This window comes from Rattus norvegicus, chromosome 15, assembly GCF_021556685.1.
Source record: "Rattus norvegicus strain SHRSP/BbbUtx chromosome 15, alternate assembly SHRSP_T2T, whole genome shotgun sequence".
NCBI classification, from domain to species: domain Eukaryota; kingdom Metazoa; phylum Chordata; class Mammalia; order Rodentia; family Muridae; genus Rattus; species Rattus norvegicus.
The window spans coordinates 107097777-107115743 of record NC_141548.1 but is presented as its reverse complement, the minus strand read 5'-3'; the positions used below and the strand labels follow the sequence as shown (position 1 = coordinate 107115743).

At 37.9% G+C, this 17967-nt stretch overlaps 1 protein-coding gene and 1 long non-coding RNA gene across 4 annotated transcripts in view; one reads left to right on the top strand and one right to left on the bottom strand.

Annotated features, from left to right (window-relative positions):
* The window catches only part of Fgf14 (fibroblast growth factor 14), a 630557-nt gene that overhangs the window by 187144 nt on the left and 425446 nt on the right, over positions 1-17967 (top strand).
* The window catches only part of LOC120097183 (uncharacterized), a 67577-nt gene that overhangs the window by 12579 nt on the left and 37031 nt on the right, over positions 1-17967 (bottom strand). For 2 of the 3 annotated variants that reach the window (XR_015638586.1, XR_015638585.1), the window contains 4 exons: positions 10753-10935; positions 9739-9845; positions 7704-9087; positions 7325-7445 (listed from right to left, as the gene is read on the bottom strand). This is a non-coding gene — a long non-coding RNA (uncharacterized LOC120097183). The remainder of the gene's footprint in view (positions 1-7324; positions 7446-7703; positions 9088-9738; positions 9846-10752; positions 10936-17967) is intronic. The other variant, XR_015638587.1, reaches the window with a different exon arrangement.

The following is a 17967-nucleotide window of genomic DNA, read 5'->3' as shown; positions in this document are numbered from 1 at the left end:
TAGGTATGGGCCTTGAATTCCTATTCTTTCCAGGACTTTTATCATGAAGGGGTGTTGAATTTTGTCAAATGCTTTCTCAGCATCTAATGAAATGATCATGTGGTTTTGTTCTTTCAGTTTGTTTATATAATGGATCACGTTGATGGTTTTCCGTATATTAAACCATCCCTGCATGCCTGGGATGAAGCCTACTTGATCATGGTGGATGATTGTTTTGATGTGCTCTTGAATTCGGTTTGCCAGAATTTTATTGAGTATTTTTGCGTCGATATTCATAAGGGAAATTGGTCTGAAGTTCTCTTTCTTTGTTGTGTCTTTGTGTGGTTTAGGTATAAGAGTAATTGTGGCTTCGTAGAAGGAATTCGGTAGTGCTCCATCTGTTTCAATTTTGTGGAATAGTTTGGATAATATTGGTATGAGGTCTTCTATGAAGGTTTGATAGAATTCTGCACTAAACCCGTCTGGACCTGGGCTCTTTTTGGTTGGAAGACCTTTAATGACTGCTTCTATTTCCTTAGGAGTTATGGGGTTGTTTAACTGGTTTATCTGTTCCTGATTTAACTTCGATACCTGGTATCTGTCTAGGAAATTGTCCATTTCCTGAAGATTTTCAAATTTTTTTGAATATAGGTTTTTATAGTAAGATCTGATGATTTTTTGAATTTCCTCTGAATCTGTAGTTATGTCTCCCTTTTCATTTCTGATTTTGTTAATTTGGACGCACTCTCTGTGTCCTCTCGTTAGTCTGGCTAAGGGTTTATCTATCTTGTTGATTTTCTCAAAGAACCAACTTTTGGTTCTGTTGATTCTTTCTATGGTCCTTTTTGTTTCTACTTGGTTGATTTCAGCTCTGAGTTTGATTATTTCCTGCCTTCTACTCCTCCTGGGTGTATTTGCTTCTTTTTGTTCTAGAGCTTTTAGGTGTGCTGTCAAGCTGCTGACATATGCTCTTTCCTGTTTCTTTCTGCAGGCACTCAGAGCTATGAGTTTTCCTCTTAGCACAGCTTACATTGTGTCCCATAAGTTTGGGTATGTTGTATCTTCATTTTCATTAAATTCTAAAAAGTTTTTAATTTCTTTCTTTATTTCTTCCTTGACCAGGTTATCATTGAGTAGAGCATTGTTCAATTTCCACGTATATGTGGGCATTCTTCCCTTATTGTTATTGAAGACCAGTTTTAGGCCGTGGTGGTCCGATAGCATGCATGGGATTATCTCTATCTTTCTGTACCTGTTGAGGCCCGTTTTTTGACCAATTATTTGGTCAATTTTGGAGAAAGTACCATGAGGAGCTGAGAAGAAGGTATATCCTTTTGCTTTAGGATAGAATGTTCTATAAATATCCGTTAAGTCCATTTGGCTCATGACTTCTCTTAGTCTGTCGACATCACTGTTTAATTTCTGTTTCCATGATCTGTCCATTGATGAGAGTGGGGTGTTGAAGTCTCCCACTATTATTGTGTGAGGTGCAATGTGTGTTTTGAGCTTTAGTAAGGTTTCTTTTACGTATGTAGGTGCCCTTGTATTTGGGGCATAGATATTGAGGATTGAGAGTTCATCTTGGTGGATTTTTCCTTTGATGAATATGAAGTGTCCTTCCTTATCTTTTTTGATGACTTTTAGTTGGAAATTGATTTTATTTGATATTAGAATGGCTACTCCAGCTTGCTTCTTCTGACCATTTGCTTGGAAAGTTGTTTTCCAGCCTTTCACTCTGAGGTAGTGTCTGTCTTTGTCTCTGAGGTGTGTTTCCTGTAGGCAGCAGAATGCAGGGTCCTCATTGCGTATCCAGTTTGTTAATCTATGTCTTTTTATTGGGGAGTTGAGGCCATTGATATTGAGAGATATTAAGGAATAGTGATTATTGCTTCCCTTTATATTCATATTTGGATGTGAGGTTATATTTGTGTGCTTTCATTCTCTTTGTTTTGTTGCCAAGACGATTAGTTTCTTGCTTCTTCTAGGGTATAGCTTGCCTCCTTATGTTGGGCTTTACCATTTATTATCCTTTGTAGTGCTGGATTTGTAGAAAGATATTGTGTAAATTTGGTTTTGTCATGGAATATCTTGGTTTCTCCATCAATGTTAATTGAGAGTTTTGCTGGATACAGTAACCTGGGCTGGCATTTGTGTTCTCTTAGGGTCTGTATGACATCAGTCCAGGATCTTCTGGCCTTCATAGTTTCTGGCGAGAAGTCTGGTGTGATTCTGATAGGTCTGCCTTTATATGTTACTTGACCTTTTTCCCTTACTGCTTTTAATATTCTTTCTTTATTTTGTGCGTTTGGTGTTTTGACAATTATGTGACGGGAGGTGTTTCTTTTCTGGTCCAATCTATTTGGAGTTCTGTAGGCTTCTTGTATGTCTATGGGTATCTCTTTTTTTAGGTTAGGGAAGTTTTCTTCTATGATTTTGTTGAAGATATTTACTAGTCCTTTGAGCTGGGAGTCTTCACTCTCTTCTATACCTATTATCCTTAGGTTTGATCTTCTCATTGAGTCCTGGATTTCCTGTATGTTTTGGACCAGTAGCTTTTTCCGCTTTACATTATCTTTGACAGTTGAGTCAATGATTTCTATGGAATCTTCTGCTCCTGAGATTCTCTCTTCCATCTCTTGAATTCTGTTGGTGAGGCTTGTATCTACAGCTCCTTGTCTCTTCTTTTGGTTTTCTATATCCAGGGTTGTTTCCATGTGTTCTTTCTTGATTGCTTCTATTTCCATTTTTAATTCCTTCAACTGTTTGATTGTGTTTTCCTGGAATTCTTTCAGGGATTTTTGCAATTCCTCTCTGTAGGCTTTTACTTGTTTATTAATGTTTTCCTGTGCTTCCCTAAGTGTGTTCATGTCTTTCTTGTAGTCCTCCAGCATCATGATCAAATATGATTTTGTAACTAGATCTTGCTTTTCTGGTGTGTTTGGATATTCCATGTTTGTTTTGGTGGGAGAATTGGGCTCCGATGATGGCATGTAGTCTTGGTTTCTGTTGCTTGGGTTCCTGCGCTTGCCTCTCGCCATCAGATTATCTCCAGTGTTACTTTGTTCTGCTATTTCTGACAGTGGCTAGACTGTCCTATAAGCCTGTGTGACAGGAGTGCTGTAGACCTGTTTTCCTCTCTTTCAGTCAGTTATGGGGACAGAGTGTTCTGCTTTCTGGCGTGTAGTTTTTCCTCTCTACAGGTCTTCAGCTGTTCCTGTGGGCCTGTGTCTTGAGTTCACCAGGCAGCTTTCTTGCAGCAGAAAATTTGGTCTTACCTGTGGTCCCGAGGCTCAGGTTCGCTCGTGGGGTGCTCCCCACGGGCTCTCTGCAGCGGCAGCAACCAGGAAGACCTGTGCCGCCGTTTCCGGGAACTTCAGTGCACCAGGGTTCCAGATGGTCTTTGGCTTTTTCCTCTGGCGTCCGAGATGTGTGTGCAGGGAGCAGTCACTTCTGGTTTCCCAGGCTTGTCTGCCTCTCTGAAGGTTTAGCTCTCCCTCCCACGGGATTTGGGTGCAGAGAACTGTTTATCCAGTCTGTTTCTTTCAGGTTCCGGCGGTGTCTCAGGCACAGGGGTCCTGCCGCTCCTGGGCCCTTCCCCACGGGAGCCCAGAGGCCTTATACAGTTTCCTCTTGGGCCAGGGATGTGGGCAGGGGTGAGCAGAGTTGGTGGTCTCTTCCGCTCTGCAGCCTCAGGAGTGCCCACCTGACCAGGTGGTTGGGTCTCTCTCTCACCGGGTCTGGGAGCAGAGAGCTGCTGCGGGCCGGGATCCGCGGGTGTGGGACTTCCGGTAAACACAGAACGTGCCCGGTCCTAGAGAAATTCTGCTTTCCTGTGTCCCAAGCTCACCAGGCAGCTTTCTTGCAGCAGAAAATTTGGTCTTACCTGTGGTCCCGAGGCTCAGGTTCGCTCGTGGGGTGCTCCCCAAGGGCTCTCTTCAGCGGCAGCAACCAGGAAGACCTGTGCCGCCCCTTCCGGGAGCTTCAGTGCACCAGGGTTCCAGATGGTCTTTGGCTTTTTCCTCTGGCGTCCGAGATGTGTGTGCAGGGAGCAGTATCTTCTGGTTTCCCAGGCTTGTCTGCCTCTCTGAAGGTTTAGCTCTCCCTCCCACGGGATTTGGGTGCAGAGCTCTTGTGTGCTTTTCAATCCAGGGTAGCACTGTGTCTCTTGCAGTGAGAAATAAGAAAGTGAACTAGGAAAATCATGAAATTTCACACCTACCCTATGGCATTGATTGATTAGGAAATGAGCCTCAGCCACTATTGTACCAGAATTCACTCAGGGCTACTTGTAGCCAAAGAAGGCTAAAACTGGCTGCCACTGGTTTTGTTTTTGTTTTTTAATCATCAGAATAGAATGTTAAAGAATTGAAATACTTTTTTCTTTTGTGATTAGTAATTTATCTCATTTACAACAAAGTATAGTGTGCTTCACCACAATTTGAAAATGTCAGAATTGTATAGCAGAATTATTTTATTGCTATTATTTTAGGAAAGTAGTATTTGGATTTTGCCTTAGGTTCCTGGTCTATCTAGTTTCCGGTTCTTAGTCACCCAAGCAGTGTCAGACCATTTTGTGAGTCAACCTTCAGTCAAATTAGATATTGCTTGGCTACTCCTACATATTTTGCATTAGCTTTGCAGTAACATATTTTATAGGCAGGATGACGCTGCAGATCAAAGGTGGCTTGGTCTGTGTATATGCTGTGTTTTTCTCCTTTGGTAGTATATAGAATATGTATCAAAGATGCTAGCATGTAGGCTTGAAGGCTCTATGGAGGCACAAGCTTGACTTCTTTATGTTCAGTGAGTTTTGGAGGTGCTGTCTTTAGCAATGTTTGTGGAGAGTGGGAACACACAAAATCCTATTCTATAAGCCTGGAAACCTCTAGTAACACAGTGGCTGACCACACAGTTTTCTCCACTGAGTATAATCTAGCTATTTGTTCTAAGAGAAGACACTTCCTAATTAAGTGAAAAACGCACAGTAGGTAACAATCTTCAATTAGCAGTTGTTTCCAACTAAACAGTAAAATGTCAATAGAGGAGGAACAAATGGTCTTACTAAGTTAAATTGTTTTGCTATAATATAAGTTAGTGTCAAAAGTTGTGCTGACTGGGAAAAAAGAATTGAATTTGCAACATGACTGGACTCAGTACATTAAAAGTATAAATAAATAAATAAGTAAATGAATGAATAAATAAATAACGGAAAGAGGATATGAATTTAGTTGGGAAATATGATGGTGCTCTGTAATAGGCTTGGAAGCAAAGAGTGAGGGGTGGATATGATCAAAACACAGCATATATATGTATGGAATCAACAAAGAATGAATCAAAAATTAAAAGCAAGAGTAAAACTAGAAATTGCAACCCAATTCCAAGCTGAACAATTAGATTTCAGGAAGTATACTCAGTAGAACAGAGGCAAAGTATTTGAACATATTTAAACTTGTTTTTCTTAGCATTATTGCCTCATATTTGAGACTGCTAATTTTAAATATAATAAAAACAATAACATTTTGCTAATTTCTTCATATTGAGTTTTGAAAATCAATAAATTATATAATTTACTTTCAAAAAGAGATCAGATAAATCTCTTTTTAGTTTGAATAACATAAGGAAAGGCAGCTTCATGTGTGTCCCTAGTCATAGCTATTCAGTAACTAACTGCAGAAATGACTATCTAGTTGTTATAACACCATTCCAGAGTTATTTGGAGTTAATTTTTTATAAAAATACAAAAATATCTGCATCATATTACAACCAGATTTGTTATTTATAAATTTGTCTTTAAGAAGTCGATTCTCCTTTGTCACCACTACTCTGAAAGCGTCCTTACTTTGTTAGTTACTGGTCTGTACTTGGCAAATACAAACTGATTTATTGTAGCATTTGCATAGTCAAATGTTCAGAAGGAAACAATACTCCATCAAAGCAAAGGGAAGTACAGAGTGTGTGCACAGTCAAACTCAAATAGAGAAACACATTCTGACCTAACTTCTTGTATCTCTTCATAACTACTCTGAGTGGGGCTATAGATTACATGATTTCTGTTTCTGATGGACACAGATAAACTCTCATTTTATATTGTTTTATCTGTGCTCAACTTAAAGTGATCCAGAGATGGCAATGATAAGTCTGAGTCATCACTGTCTTCAAAACACCCACTCAAAGTCCCACTGGTTGATTCCCGACCACCTCATAGATGATCCTGGATGGATCCTAGAAACTGTAGTTCTAAATCTGGGGTCCTTTTTTGCTCTTGGTCAGAGCAATACAGTAGAATTTAGGGATGGAAGCTCCTACCAAGTAATGTACAATCTAAGAATAGCTCTTTTTTGCAAAAAAAAAAAGTTTGTAATGAAGAGGAAAATTGGCCACTCCAAATACACCTGGTCATAGCTTTTCTAAGACAAACCTTCCCTCATCATGAAGCTTGTTAATCAGCAGCAGATGCAGGGCTGGGAAGAGGATGGATTATTCTGTGAACCACTTATGTGAGATTACCCCCTTAAAACAGCAGCATACAGTTTGACATCAACAGAATGCTTTCTATGTACTATTAACAGCAGCTCGTGATGACTAAAGAGGTTGTATAGCTCCTCCTACAGTTGTCATCAGTCGAGCCCATTGACTCTGCATTGCACCACAACCTTGGTTCTTACTAACAAGTCTCCTTTCTTTCAGGCCTAGCAAGCATTCCCAATCTCTCTACTGCCTTACTAATCTATGTCTGCATCCTGATAGGCTTTTTGCACTGAGTGACTTTTATGAAGATCACAGAAAAGTGGAGAATGAGAGAGAAAAATAAAAACTTGATTCAAGCACCATCTGAGGCCATGTCTGCTAAGCAGGGCTGCTCCTCATTGAAGAGTTTTGTTGGAGTCAGAAATGGGTCATTAGACACATGAATCTTTTCAGAGTTTTTCTCCTAAAGGAATTTTATACTGAAATACTGAAGTCACTTTAGATGGATTTTTGAAGACATTTGAAAAATAATTTTATTATAATAAATTTTGTCTACATCGAATGTGTTTACAGATATATGCAATGTTGGCTAATAATTAACATGTAAATAATATCATTATTTCATGTATGCATTTGTATAAATTTATTATGTAAGTTTATATTGTTTCATTATATGCCTATTTATATACAAATGTATTACATTATTTATTTTTAAGGAATTGAAAAAATATTTCACAGGGTATGAGCATCTAAAATTACAAAATTTCAAAGGTTCAACAGTGTTCAAATGGCTAAGCTACTTTTACAGATATAGAAGCTTCAGAAAAGTAGCAACAACTTGGAGAAGTTCTCAGGGTGGGGGGAGGAAAAATCCCACCTGTAGCTCATGTGCTTTCCTCTCCAAGGCAGCACCGTGTCTCTTGCAGGATGCTGGCAAGGGAGGCCTCCGGGAGAAACTGTAGTCTGTGACTGTGAAGTGTCTCACTCCTTACTTTGACCTTTTTTCAGAGGGGGAGGAACCAAAAGGTGGAAACACAAGAAGCAGTTTCTTTACAACAAACAGCATAAATGCTCAAAGACATTAACTTCCTTCATAACAGATGGACACTTGTCCTTCCTATGGAATAAAGAACTTTCAAAAACTTTCCCAGTGTGCACCACTCATAGAAATGGGTTGTCTATTGCATTTTATCTGCTCATCATGAAACTATGTTCTCCCGTTTGCTCTACACTGCATATGAAAATACAGATCTTACCTAGGCATTGGAACAGAGATTCAATTGCCTATGTAATGTGCTCCACATTACATGCGAAGAGTCTCATGACTGGATACAGAGTAAAAGAGAACACAATACGAGACAATTGTTATTGGTAGATACACCAAACAAAGTGGTTGCAACAAAGCAGGGAATGTGCTACAGTCCTCAGATGTTACCCGTGACTCTTAGCTTTTGGGTTAGTGGGAGGTACTGGTCAATTTATAAATGGCTAACATTTTAGGCATAATAGTCCCAAGGATGTTATGTCTGACACAAGAATTGGCCACTGATGGCTATTAAAGGAACAAAAGATAGCAGGAGATAATTTAATTCTAGATCGCAACATTCTCACTCTCCACAATCCAGTTTTTTTTTTTTTTTGAATTCTTCTTTTCCAATTTGTATCCCTTTGACCAACTCCTTTTGTTGTCTGGCTAGGTCTTTCAGTACTATGTGGAATAGGTAGGGAGTACAATCCATTTCTAATCAGTCAATCAGCCTTGTAAAATTTTCAACATGGGTGTGGCTTGTTTTGTACTTGGAATTCGGGTCAAAAAGTTTACACTGTAAGCACAAGAGAGAAAGTCTGGGCTCAGTCATCTCTTTGCAAAGAAAACCCCCAATAGCCATAATTTTACTCTCTATCCATTTGGGTAGATGAGGAGGGGTTCTGATCAAATGGTACGAGTTTCAGTTGGAGAAGAGGAAAAATACCTTTAGTGCTCAATGCCAAAGTATGGTAATTATAATAAGGAGCAATATATTTTGCACTTCAAAATTGCTGAAAAATGTTTTTAAAAATGTTTTCACCACAAATAATGTTAAGGACTTTTTTTTTAATTATCTGGATTTAGTCATTTTACACTGTAAAAATGTCTCAGAATGTCTCATTGAATCCTATGTTTCCTTTCTTTAACCATGGTGTGTCCCTTCACTTGAATCCAAATTTCTTTGCTGTTGGCATGCTCCCTATTCCCTTTTCTTTCCATCAGCTATCCTGGAAGAAATGACCAAGTTTAGATTTTTATCCAATGGCAGCAGACCTACAGTCCAGGACACTTAACTCAGTGTGATATGGTCAGCTTTATTTCAAATTAAAATTAGAACAAGGAGTGTCTTAATTCTCTTGTCTAGACAATTGTCACGCTGTAAATTCTTATCATAATGGCTCTGGCTGCTTTCTGATGGCCTTTCCAAAACACAATTTGCCAATCCTACAAACTTTTGAACATGCTGTTTCGTTTACCCTGATTAATCTATTAAGAGATGAAATACTCATCTTGCTTCCTCCTTCCAAAATGACATTTGGAGATTCAATTTCTTGCTGGTTGCTGATGCTGTCTGTGATGCCACTACTGATTTAATTCCGTCTTCTGTCTGTCTGCAACAAATTTAATCAGAAGAACCATTACCCGAATTTGATATTCTTTTCCACAGCTGAGACAGAGCCTCTAGCTTCGACAAACTTTTAATATGATCTTAAGTGAATAGCAGCTGCTTATACACATTGGTGAAGGGTAGAGATGGTGGTACATTACCTAAGCTGCTACAATGTGTGCTTCCATGGGGAGAAAAGTCTTTTACCAAGAACTTGGAATTCAAAATTACTCCAAGATAGGCCTCCATACTTGAAGTATAGGCAAGGGAGTGTCTAGGTATTAGTCCTGAACCGGGCTATAAATCAACTTGGCCTCAGAATAAGTGGGGCAGGTAGTTACACAGTTGTACACTCATTAATACCTGGTCTTCATAGGCCAAACCCTTGTGCTGATCAGGCTGAGAGAAGGATTAATTAGCTTAAAGACAACAAGGAAAGGTAGCAGAGCAAATGCATGAGTGGATTAGGCAAACATCCAACATTTTAACCCTGCCAACCAGACTTGTTTATTTGCTGGAAGACTAAATATTCAAATATATAAGCCTATGGGGGGCATTCTTATTCAAACCATCATGTTACTCTTATTTTCAGGTGACACTAAGACTCACATGAAGCTAGCATGGAATTCAATTACTACTTCTGTTTCATTTTTACCTGCTCACTGTAACTTCTCTCTGTCCAAAGAAGTGTGCCTAATATTATAGCACAAACACCATGACTCAAACCATTGCAAGGTTGAAACTTGCAAGTCAGCAAGAGACCTGTGAAAAGAATGCCAAGTATTAACGTATTGTCTTATATTAGCTTGAGCTCCTCAAAAACATTCATGGTTAAATTCACTGTGAATATTGTGCATTAAGATGTCAGATGATTGACTGTCTTTTCTTCTTAGTCTTATGACAACACCAAGAGCTGTTGTGGTATCTGTTTTATATCTGAGATCTAGAAAACCATGCCCTACATATGTGACGCTCTTCCCTCTACAACATGAAGTTAAGATGGGCAGTGAATTTCATGTCATTGTTTCTATCTCTGAAGGCTACATCTAGCATCTATCTTTGCTTCTTTGATTATCTGGCTGTGTATGCAGACACACCAGCTTGTGTCTCGCAAATGGATTCATGGGACTGAGGTCAGTAGCAAAGCAAATACTAAATATATTTTCTGTTTTAACAGCAAATGCCTTGAGTTTTCTAGGGACTAGTCTGAATTGCCAGTTCCCAGCATGTGGTGCATTTAACAACTGTAAACGCTGAATGAAAGATGCTTTCTTTGAGCTACCAGTTCATCTCACACAAAAGAAGCATGCACTCCTCTGTAGATCCAGGGTTTTCTGGCAATACTGATGCCCCCGCTTTACTGTTTCATTTCCTATTTAACTTTCCATTCTTCAAAATGATGGTTCTAAGCTCCAGGTAGAGCAGCTGAAAGCTTGAATATATTTAATTCACAATTAACAAATAACGATGTTTAATTCATTTTTACTGGATATCTGGTCACAATTTCTGAATGCTAAAGAATTCTTTGAGGAATGGATTCTGAACACAGAAAATCACAGTCTTTATAAAATAGGAAAATATTTATTTTCCCATTTTGTTTTTCAAAATTTCTACTCGACCTCTGGTTTTGATATAATACTGCACATACATACCCATGCTCTGAAGTTACCTGTAGGTAGAGTTGGGTCCTTCCATTTCCAGGAGATGAGGAGATTCTCTTGGTTTTTGTTTGTTTTGTTTTTGGAAATAAATATTCATGTTTATGTCAGTCCTCAGTTTTCTAAAATTCTATTCTAGATGTTCAACAAGCAAGTGTTTGATGTTCCAGGTGTCCTGTGATAGCATACACAAACTGAAAAAATCAAGTTCAGAGATTAATAGGTACAGTCACTGTGAAGATGGGTACCTTTATCCTAATTCTTTTTAAGATCTTCACTATAAAGTTTACAATCAGCATCCTCAGTAAGATGAATATCATTTTACATGAAATATTCAAAGATAGAAGATAATTTTAAACATTTTCCTTTCAACAAATTTAAAAATTGCTAGCATTTAGAACCATAAGTCAAAGCACTTTGCATCAGACAGCAAACATTTTAGGCTATGTGGGTCGAGATACAAAATTGAGAACATTATCTCAAGAGAACAATAATAATGATAACAACGGAGCGTAGCTACATATTTCATAATTCAAGGTTATTACACATATCTATCTACAAAAATCAAACAAAATTCATAATACATATGTTTTCTTGTTGTATAATCTGGGGCTTAAAAATTCAATAAAGTTCTCACTGTACTGAAGTCAAAATGTTGGCATGGCTGTGCAGGGCTTGTTATTAGAGGAGATTATGAGAATAATATGATTTTTTATCTTATGTAGATGCCACAGACAGTGTGCACTGGGTAGCTCTGGGTCCCATCCTCTGTACTCAATTACAGAAAATTATGTTCCCATTATTATATATCTTTCTTTGCCATTGCCTGGAAAGGTGCTCCAATTCTTTGCTTCATGCAATTGATTATCCTGGAATCACTGGAACACTCAGGCTAACTTTCAAACCCAGTTCTTAGACTACAAAATATGGAGGACCACCAATTTGCTAGTGAGACCACAATGATTAATTTTTTTCAAGGTGCTAGGGGCTAAAAATCCAAAATTAAGGTCCCAAGCTGAGAATCCAGAGAGATTCTTTCCTTTCTCTGTAGTTTCTGGTGGGACTCTCAGTCCATGGAGCTCTGTGCCTCACTGCATTGCTCCAGTCTCTACTTCTGCCTCCTTATGACTTCCACTCCACATCCTGCTATCTCTTCTCCTTTGCTGTGAATAACTACCACACTGAGTAAGGGCTCTAATGGCTTCATCATAATTGCATTACATTTGCAGAGACCATATTATCAAATGAAGTGTCAGAAATTCAGGCTTTGCCACATCTTTTCAGAGAACATGATCCAACTCATTATAGTCCATAGTCTCTATCGTCCCTGCCAAATTTCTTTTACAATGTGCCATTTCATAGGTTTAGTGGCTTTGTCTAATATTTCTAGACAGAAAAAGAATATTTAAGTTATATTCCTTTATTCTCTTTTGAAATAACATTCTATGTTATTAGTATCCAGAATAACATTCCATATCATCAAATTACTTAAAAATCTTAAAAAGTCACTTTCAGGTTTGGATCATACAAAAACACATGTAGAGTTGTATTTGTCCTATAGGTTATAGTTTGCTCAGTCTTCCTATGGAATCTTATTTAGAAAAAAAACCAGGAAAGTGTTGATAGAAATACCATTTAGTATACTATAAAAATGATTTAAAATTATATTAGAAATAACTCTCAGTTGGTCTGAAATATAGAAGCCAATCATGTAGTTAAAAGAGAATTTTGGATAATTTGAAAAAGGTTTGATAGACTTAGGGATCAATATTTTTTTACTAATTTATTTCAAATGACTACTGGGTTTATACTGCTATTATATGTGTGTGTTTCTTTAGCTCATGAACATCTTAACTATGGATACCACAAATACATTTATCCTAGTCGATTCTCCAGAAGCAGGAAAATATTGCTAGTCTTCACCCTTAGAACAATACTAATTGAAAATATGTATCATTAATAAAAAATTGTCCATTTTAATTGGTATTGACAAATTTCAGTGTTTGGATAGAATTATAATGTAGAAATGGTAGCAAATTATCCTAATAATTAACATTTATACTGTCAAGAGGAAAACATCACCAATTTCAAATAGCACATCCTTCAGAGAAGGATATAATATCTGTTGAAATTTAACTGGTTATAGCATGGTCTTGTTTTAGAAACCGATATTAACTTTTCTCTTGATTGCTTTTTACAGATATACTCATTATTCACAGAGTATCAAAAAAATAGCAATAACATATGAAATTATGGAGGTCTAGTCAGGTCAGCCCATGGTTACATAGGAACACAGAATTGTCACATTTCAAAATCTGATTTTCACTGGTGAATAAGTTTCAATATTTGTATTAAATAAAGTAACTGACTACAGATGTTTTTGAAAGGAGATGGCAGGACTATGAAGCTGAAGCCTATCAAAATTTCTGTACAAGAGTAGAATTATATTCGAAGTTTTTGTTATTGATATCGATTCCTTCATTATCAGGTCTTCCATCTTGAAGACTGGCATGGAATGGTGATAAACAGTACGACTGTGGAAGCCAGACAGCATGGCTTTAAATCTCTGATAAGCATTTCCTAACATCTGAGTTCAAATCTCAGATCTACTACCTCTTAGAGCTCACACTGACTTTTGAAATCTCAATTTCCTTTTCTTTTTATGTGCTCAAATTCAGTACCTGTAGAAAGCTTTTCTGAAAAGACCCCAATTCCTTTAAAAAATGTATACGTTTGCCCCATAATAAAACTTCCTTGCAATGCTTTGCTTTAAAAAGTAGCACACACAAAGTGATAGTGATAGTTCTTGGTACATAATGAGCATTATATACATACTATTAACTCATTTTAGTATTACTATCATTTGGTAGTGTTGGTGATAATGTACCCTCTACTTCTGAGCCAATGTACGAAGGAACATATGCACTTGGGACTCTCAAAAGACTGTAGAATCCACAAATAATTTAGATGTGATTTGATAGGGATGAGACCGCAGATTGTCTCAGAAACACTTGGACCTGGACTGAAGGTTATATCTCAAGATGAAGGTCACTGTCAGTGCAGAACTTGTTGGACAAGAATAAGGAAGCAGAAACTTTGTGTTCCTGGGTAGCTACTAGTTGGCATCCCACCTCAAGGTATTCCCCTTTTGTTGTTGTTTTTTTTTCCTGTTTGTTTGATTGTTTTTGTTTTTGTTTTAAAACCTCTTCCTACTTGCTTAAAATAAGCTGGAGAGCAAGGGAGAGCCTCATGTCACAAATTTATTTCAATGTTATTTTTTGCATGGCTGCATGATTGCTGCAAGCTGTGTAACTGAATTTCAATTTGTAGGATAACAATAGGATTTCTTGGAGCTGTCCTTTCTTTGTTTTCAATATTGTTTTTTCCATGTGTTTTCTTTCCCTAACATGCTTTCCTGGGAATATCTTCCTCATCACTGTTTCTATAATACTAGTACCCTCAAAAGAGATATAAAGGCATGACTACAAACAGCAAATCTTTGCATTTGAGTTGAGTTGGTGGTAAATGCCATTCCAAATTAAAGCTAAACTAAATAGTGGAAAATATTCAGTAGTTATATGGTAGAGCTGGGGATTACAATGAAATTGGTGACCTCAATCAGCAAAGCCTGTTTTTAGTAGCTGTAGAAATAATGTCTTACATGGCTGAAGCGTTACGACTCCAGTTGGAGAATTTTGCTTTTTCAATTTACTAAGCAAAAGTGATGTTTTTTCATCCCCTGTTGACAGCACCTGGTCCTTCACTTCCTTCTTTAATTCATATTCAATATTTTTAAGCCTTGAAAGCAGAGAAGAAACATTAGGATATGGTTATTCTAGGATGCAGTAGCAACTGGGTTGGGGAATACCATCTGAAATACCAATGTGGTTGTAGAAGCTGGTTGGGGATACATTAGTACTGCATTTTTGCTGGAGATGATGATTCAGTGTTGAAGAATTTCCGGTGTTTTATGGAGATCCTGTGCTGTGATTATGCAGGCATGGATCATATGTTGAGAAAGGTGGGTATTGTATGCTGGTTCTAATAAGCTGTGTAGCCATGAATTTGCAGTGAAATCAGATTTTAGGTAGAAATCATTAAGTAAGGGGAACTTTTTTTTTAGATAGGAAATATGTTTTTCTTTCTAGTTTTTCTGTATTACATTTGCCTTAATGGACTCTTGGTAATAGGCTCCCCATTGCACAAACTTCAATGAGTCACAAAGTTCTCAAGCAGCCTTTGAGAATGTTGCTTCTTTCCCCATCGAAAATAATTGCTGACAAGACAACATTGGTACACAAAGACCAACAGCCACAAGATCAAAGACCACGTGGCAAAGAAAAGGAGATTCTAAGAAGTAGTGGAGATTGTGAAGCATACTAATTGAAAAGTTGATTTTTCTTAAGTAAATGAGCATGGACACTATTATACGTGTAAAAACAAGACCCTGCATTCTACAGAAATATCAGAACTTCCAGAAGACCACGAGGAGGACAAATGGCTGAAGCCATTTGCCTCAGTGCATATTATTTGCTTCTAGTTTGGTTCCTTCTAGACACTGCTTGACTTCAGAGGGATGGGTCTATAAGAGTCAAGCTCTAAAAATTTTCTATACTAGTGATAAATCTCTCTCCTGCCTACTCTCCCTCCCTCCCTTCCTTATTCCCTCTCTTCTGGAATCCACATATAGAATAGCTTTGAGTTCTGTTTTCAGGGTCCTGTAAGGAAACAGCTACTGAACTAGTACAGTTAGTTTTCCAAGAGAATCTAGGAAGGGACCAGGTAGTAGCTAGAAGGGGACAGAAATGTCTACAATACTAGAAACATAGAAAATGTAAGAAAAAAAATAAGTCAAAGTATCTCCACCAGGAAGGTTGTGAATAAGTAGTCTGTAAAGTACATCCATGTTTGTGGGAATCCAAGGATGCCATGGCTTACAAAGGCTCACAGATCCAAATCCAGGACTGGAATTTGGACTGCATTTGTGGTTTCTTTTTCATGTCTTCCCATCTTGCCTTGGGCATCTAGAGAGGTTTTTCCTGTTTTCTAGGGTAGACATTTATTCAGAGGTTTTTATGTCTAAGAATTTCCACTGTATTTTCTCTGGGTCTTGATTTTGTTGACCTTTTCTTCTCTTGGAGGCCTCTCCTCCTTTATCTATCTCTGCTGTGGACAGAGAGTTCCTGCTTTAAGCAGCTGTATGGCCTTGCCGAGGACCTCAGCTATAATCAGAAGCTAAGACTAATAAGCTCATTCTTTCTAGTTGATTCTGAACTGTGACTGGATTGTTCAACTCAGTTGTTTTGGCTCAAACTCCTCTCCAAGCTGACTGATTCCAATTGTCTTGTAATCTTTTGGCTCCTTTTTGTTCTCTGGCTCATTCTGTCTTTTCCTGTCTCTGTAAAACTGTTACAGTAAAACTGCTTCTCTCAATCTCTCTCTCTCTCTCTCTCTCTCTCTCTCTCTCTCTCTCTCTCTCTCTCTCTCTCTCCTGCTGCTGTTGCTGCTCATAATTAGCTTCTTTCCTCCCTGTTCCTGTGAGAGTTGGGTGTATCTGATCTCTGACTCATTCTGTCAAATCCTTCTCTGATTCATCATTTTGTCTGCCTCTCAATTAGATGTCACTTTCCAACATAGTTGCTTCCCTCTTCAAACTTTACTTTTATTGTTTGAGATTAAAGGTGGATACTAAGGTGTGTGTGTATTCCAGCCAGAGGTATTAAAAGTATCATTCTATCCAGATTACACAGAGCTAGAAGGATTTTTGGATATGATCCCTTGACAAAGCAGCCATGTTGATAGCTTAAATTCCTCTACATAAGACAATTATCCTGAGTGAACTTGAGAAATAACATACCTTGGGTTACCCTCTCCTCTACCCAGTCTTCCTTTCCTTCCCTTCGCTTCCATCTTCTCTCTTTTCCTCTCTTCTCATTCCTTCTAACTGCAACACTGACACTAGCTCAGGAGAGCATTTTCAGAGACAAAAACAGGTGGTGCTTATCTTCCCACCTAAGCCAATTTTAGGTAAACATTCCCAAAACAGGAAAATATTAATGAATGTTTTAAAAATTAACCCATAAGTACATGGTTCACCGTAAACAAATACAAAAAGATAGGTAGAAAGAAAGAAGGGAGTAAGGAAAGAAAGAAAGAAAGAAAGGAAGAAAGATCGAACTACTACAATACCAACTTGTATTGATAAAACCATATTTCTAGTGTAGTTTCTTGAAGTTGTTTACAGTTCTTACAGACTGCTGTATCACCTATAAAGGATGGTTGCATCTAAAGTTCATTGAATATATTCAGTAAATGGTTGCACAAGAATGGAATTAGCTGACTTATATCATCACTTCCTACTGCTATACCTGGGAGGTTATAGTGAACATATGTTCAACACTTCCACAAATAATACCATGAGAGAACTTTGGGGCTAATTTTCATTCAAATCCTCATTTCTCTCCTTCTTTATTTCTCCTTTTCTCATCCTATCTCTATCTCCCTGTATTATCTCTTTCCCTTCTTTTCCTTCTCTCCTTTCCTTCTTACAGGCTGCTTTTTTCCTAAGAAAGGAAATACATGTCACTTTGTGAGTTTTCCATTGCTCTTTTTCTGGCCTTACTTTATTATTTCGGTTGCTTTTCTGACAGGACTATTTCTGTTGCCAGTTTAGACAAGTCAGATATTTGGAATTTATTTTCCACCAGTACCTTGGAGAGTAAACCCCTCACTCTTTACGGCATAGTTCTCCTAGGAGAGAACCATATTGATTATTTGATCTGAAGCCTTCAGTTCAATCTTTGAAGGAAAGGCCTCCATGAAGGGAAAACTGTTATGGTGTGAAAAACTGGGTCACACAAGGAGGAGCAGGAGGATGAGGAGAGGGAAGGGGATGAGGAGGAGGAGGAGGAGAAAGAGAAGGAGAAGGATGAGGAGGAGGAGGGGGAGGAGGAGAAAGAGAAGGAGGAGGATGAGGAGGAAGAGGGGGGAGGAGAAAGACTCCTTTTATCTGCTATAATATATCCAGACTGTGTTAGCATTAGCAATAGTATCTAATGTCAGTACACAGCAATGGCAGTGTCTAGACAGTTATGATGGAGGGTGAAAAGAACCATCATATCTTCATATACTTTCATTATAAGGGGTCATATATGGCTTACATGGAGGACATTGTTATTTATATTTTAGTTTATTTCAAGCACTTGAATGTAAAAGTAACTTTTATT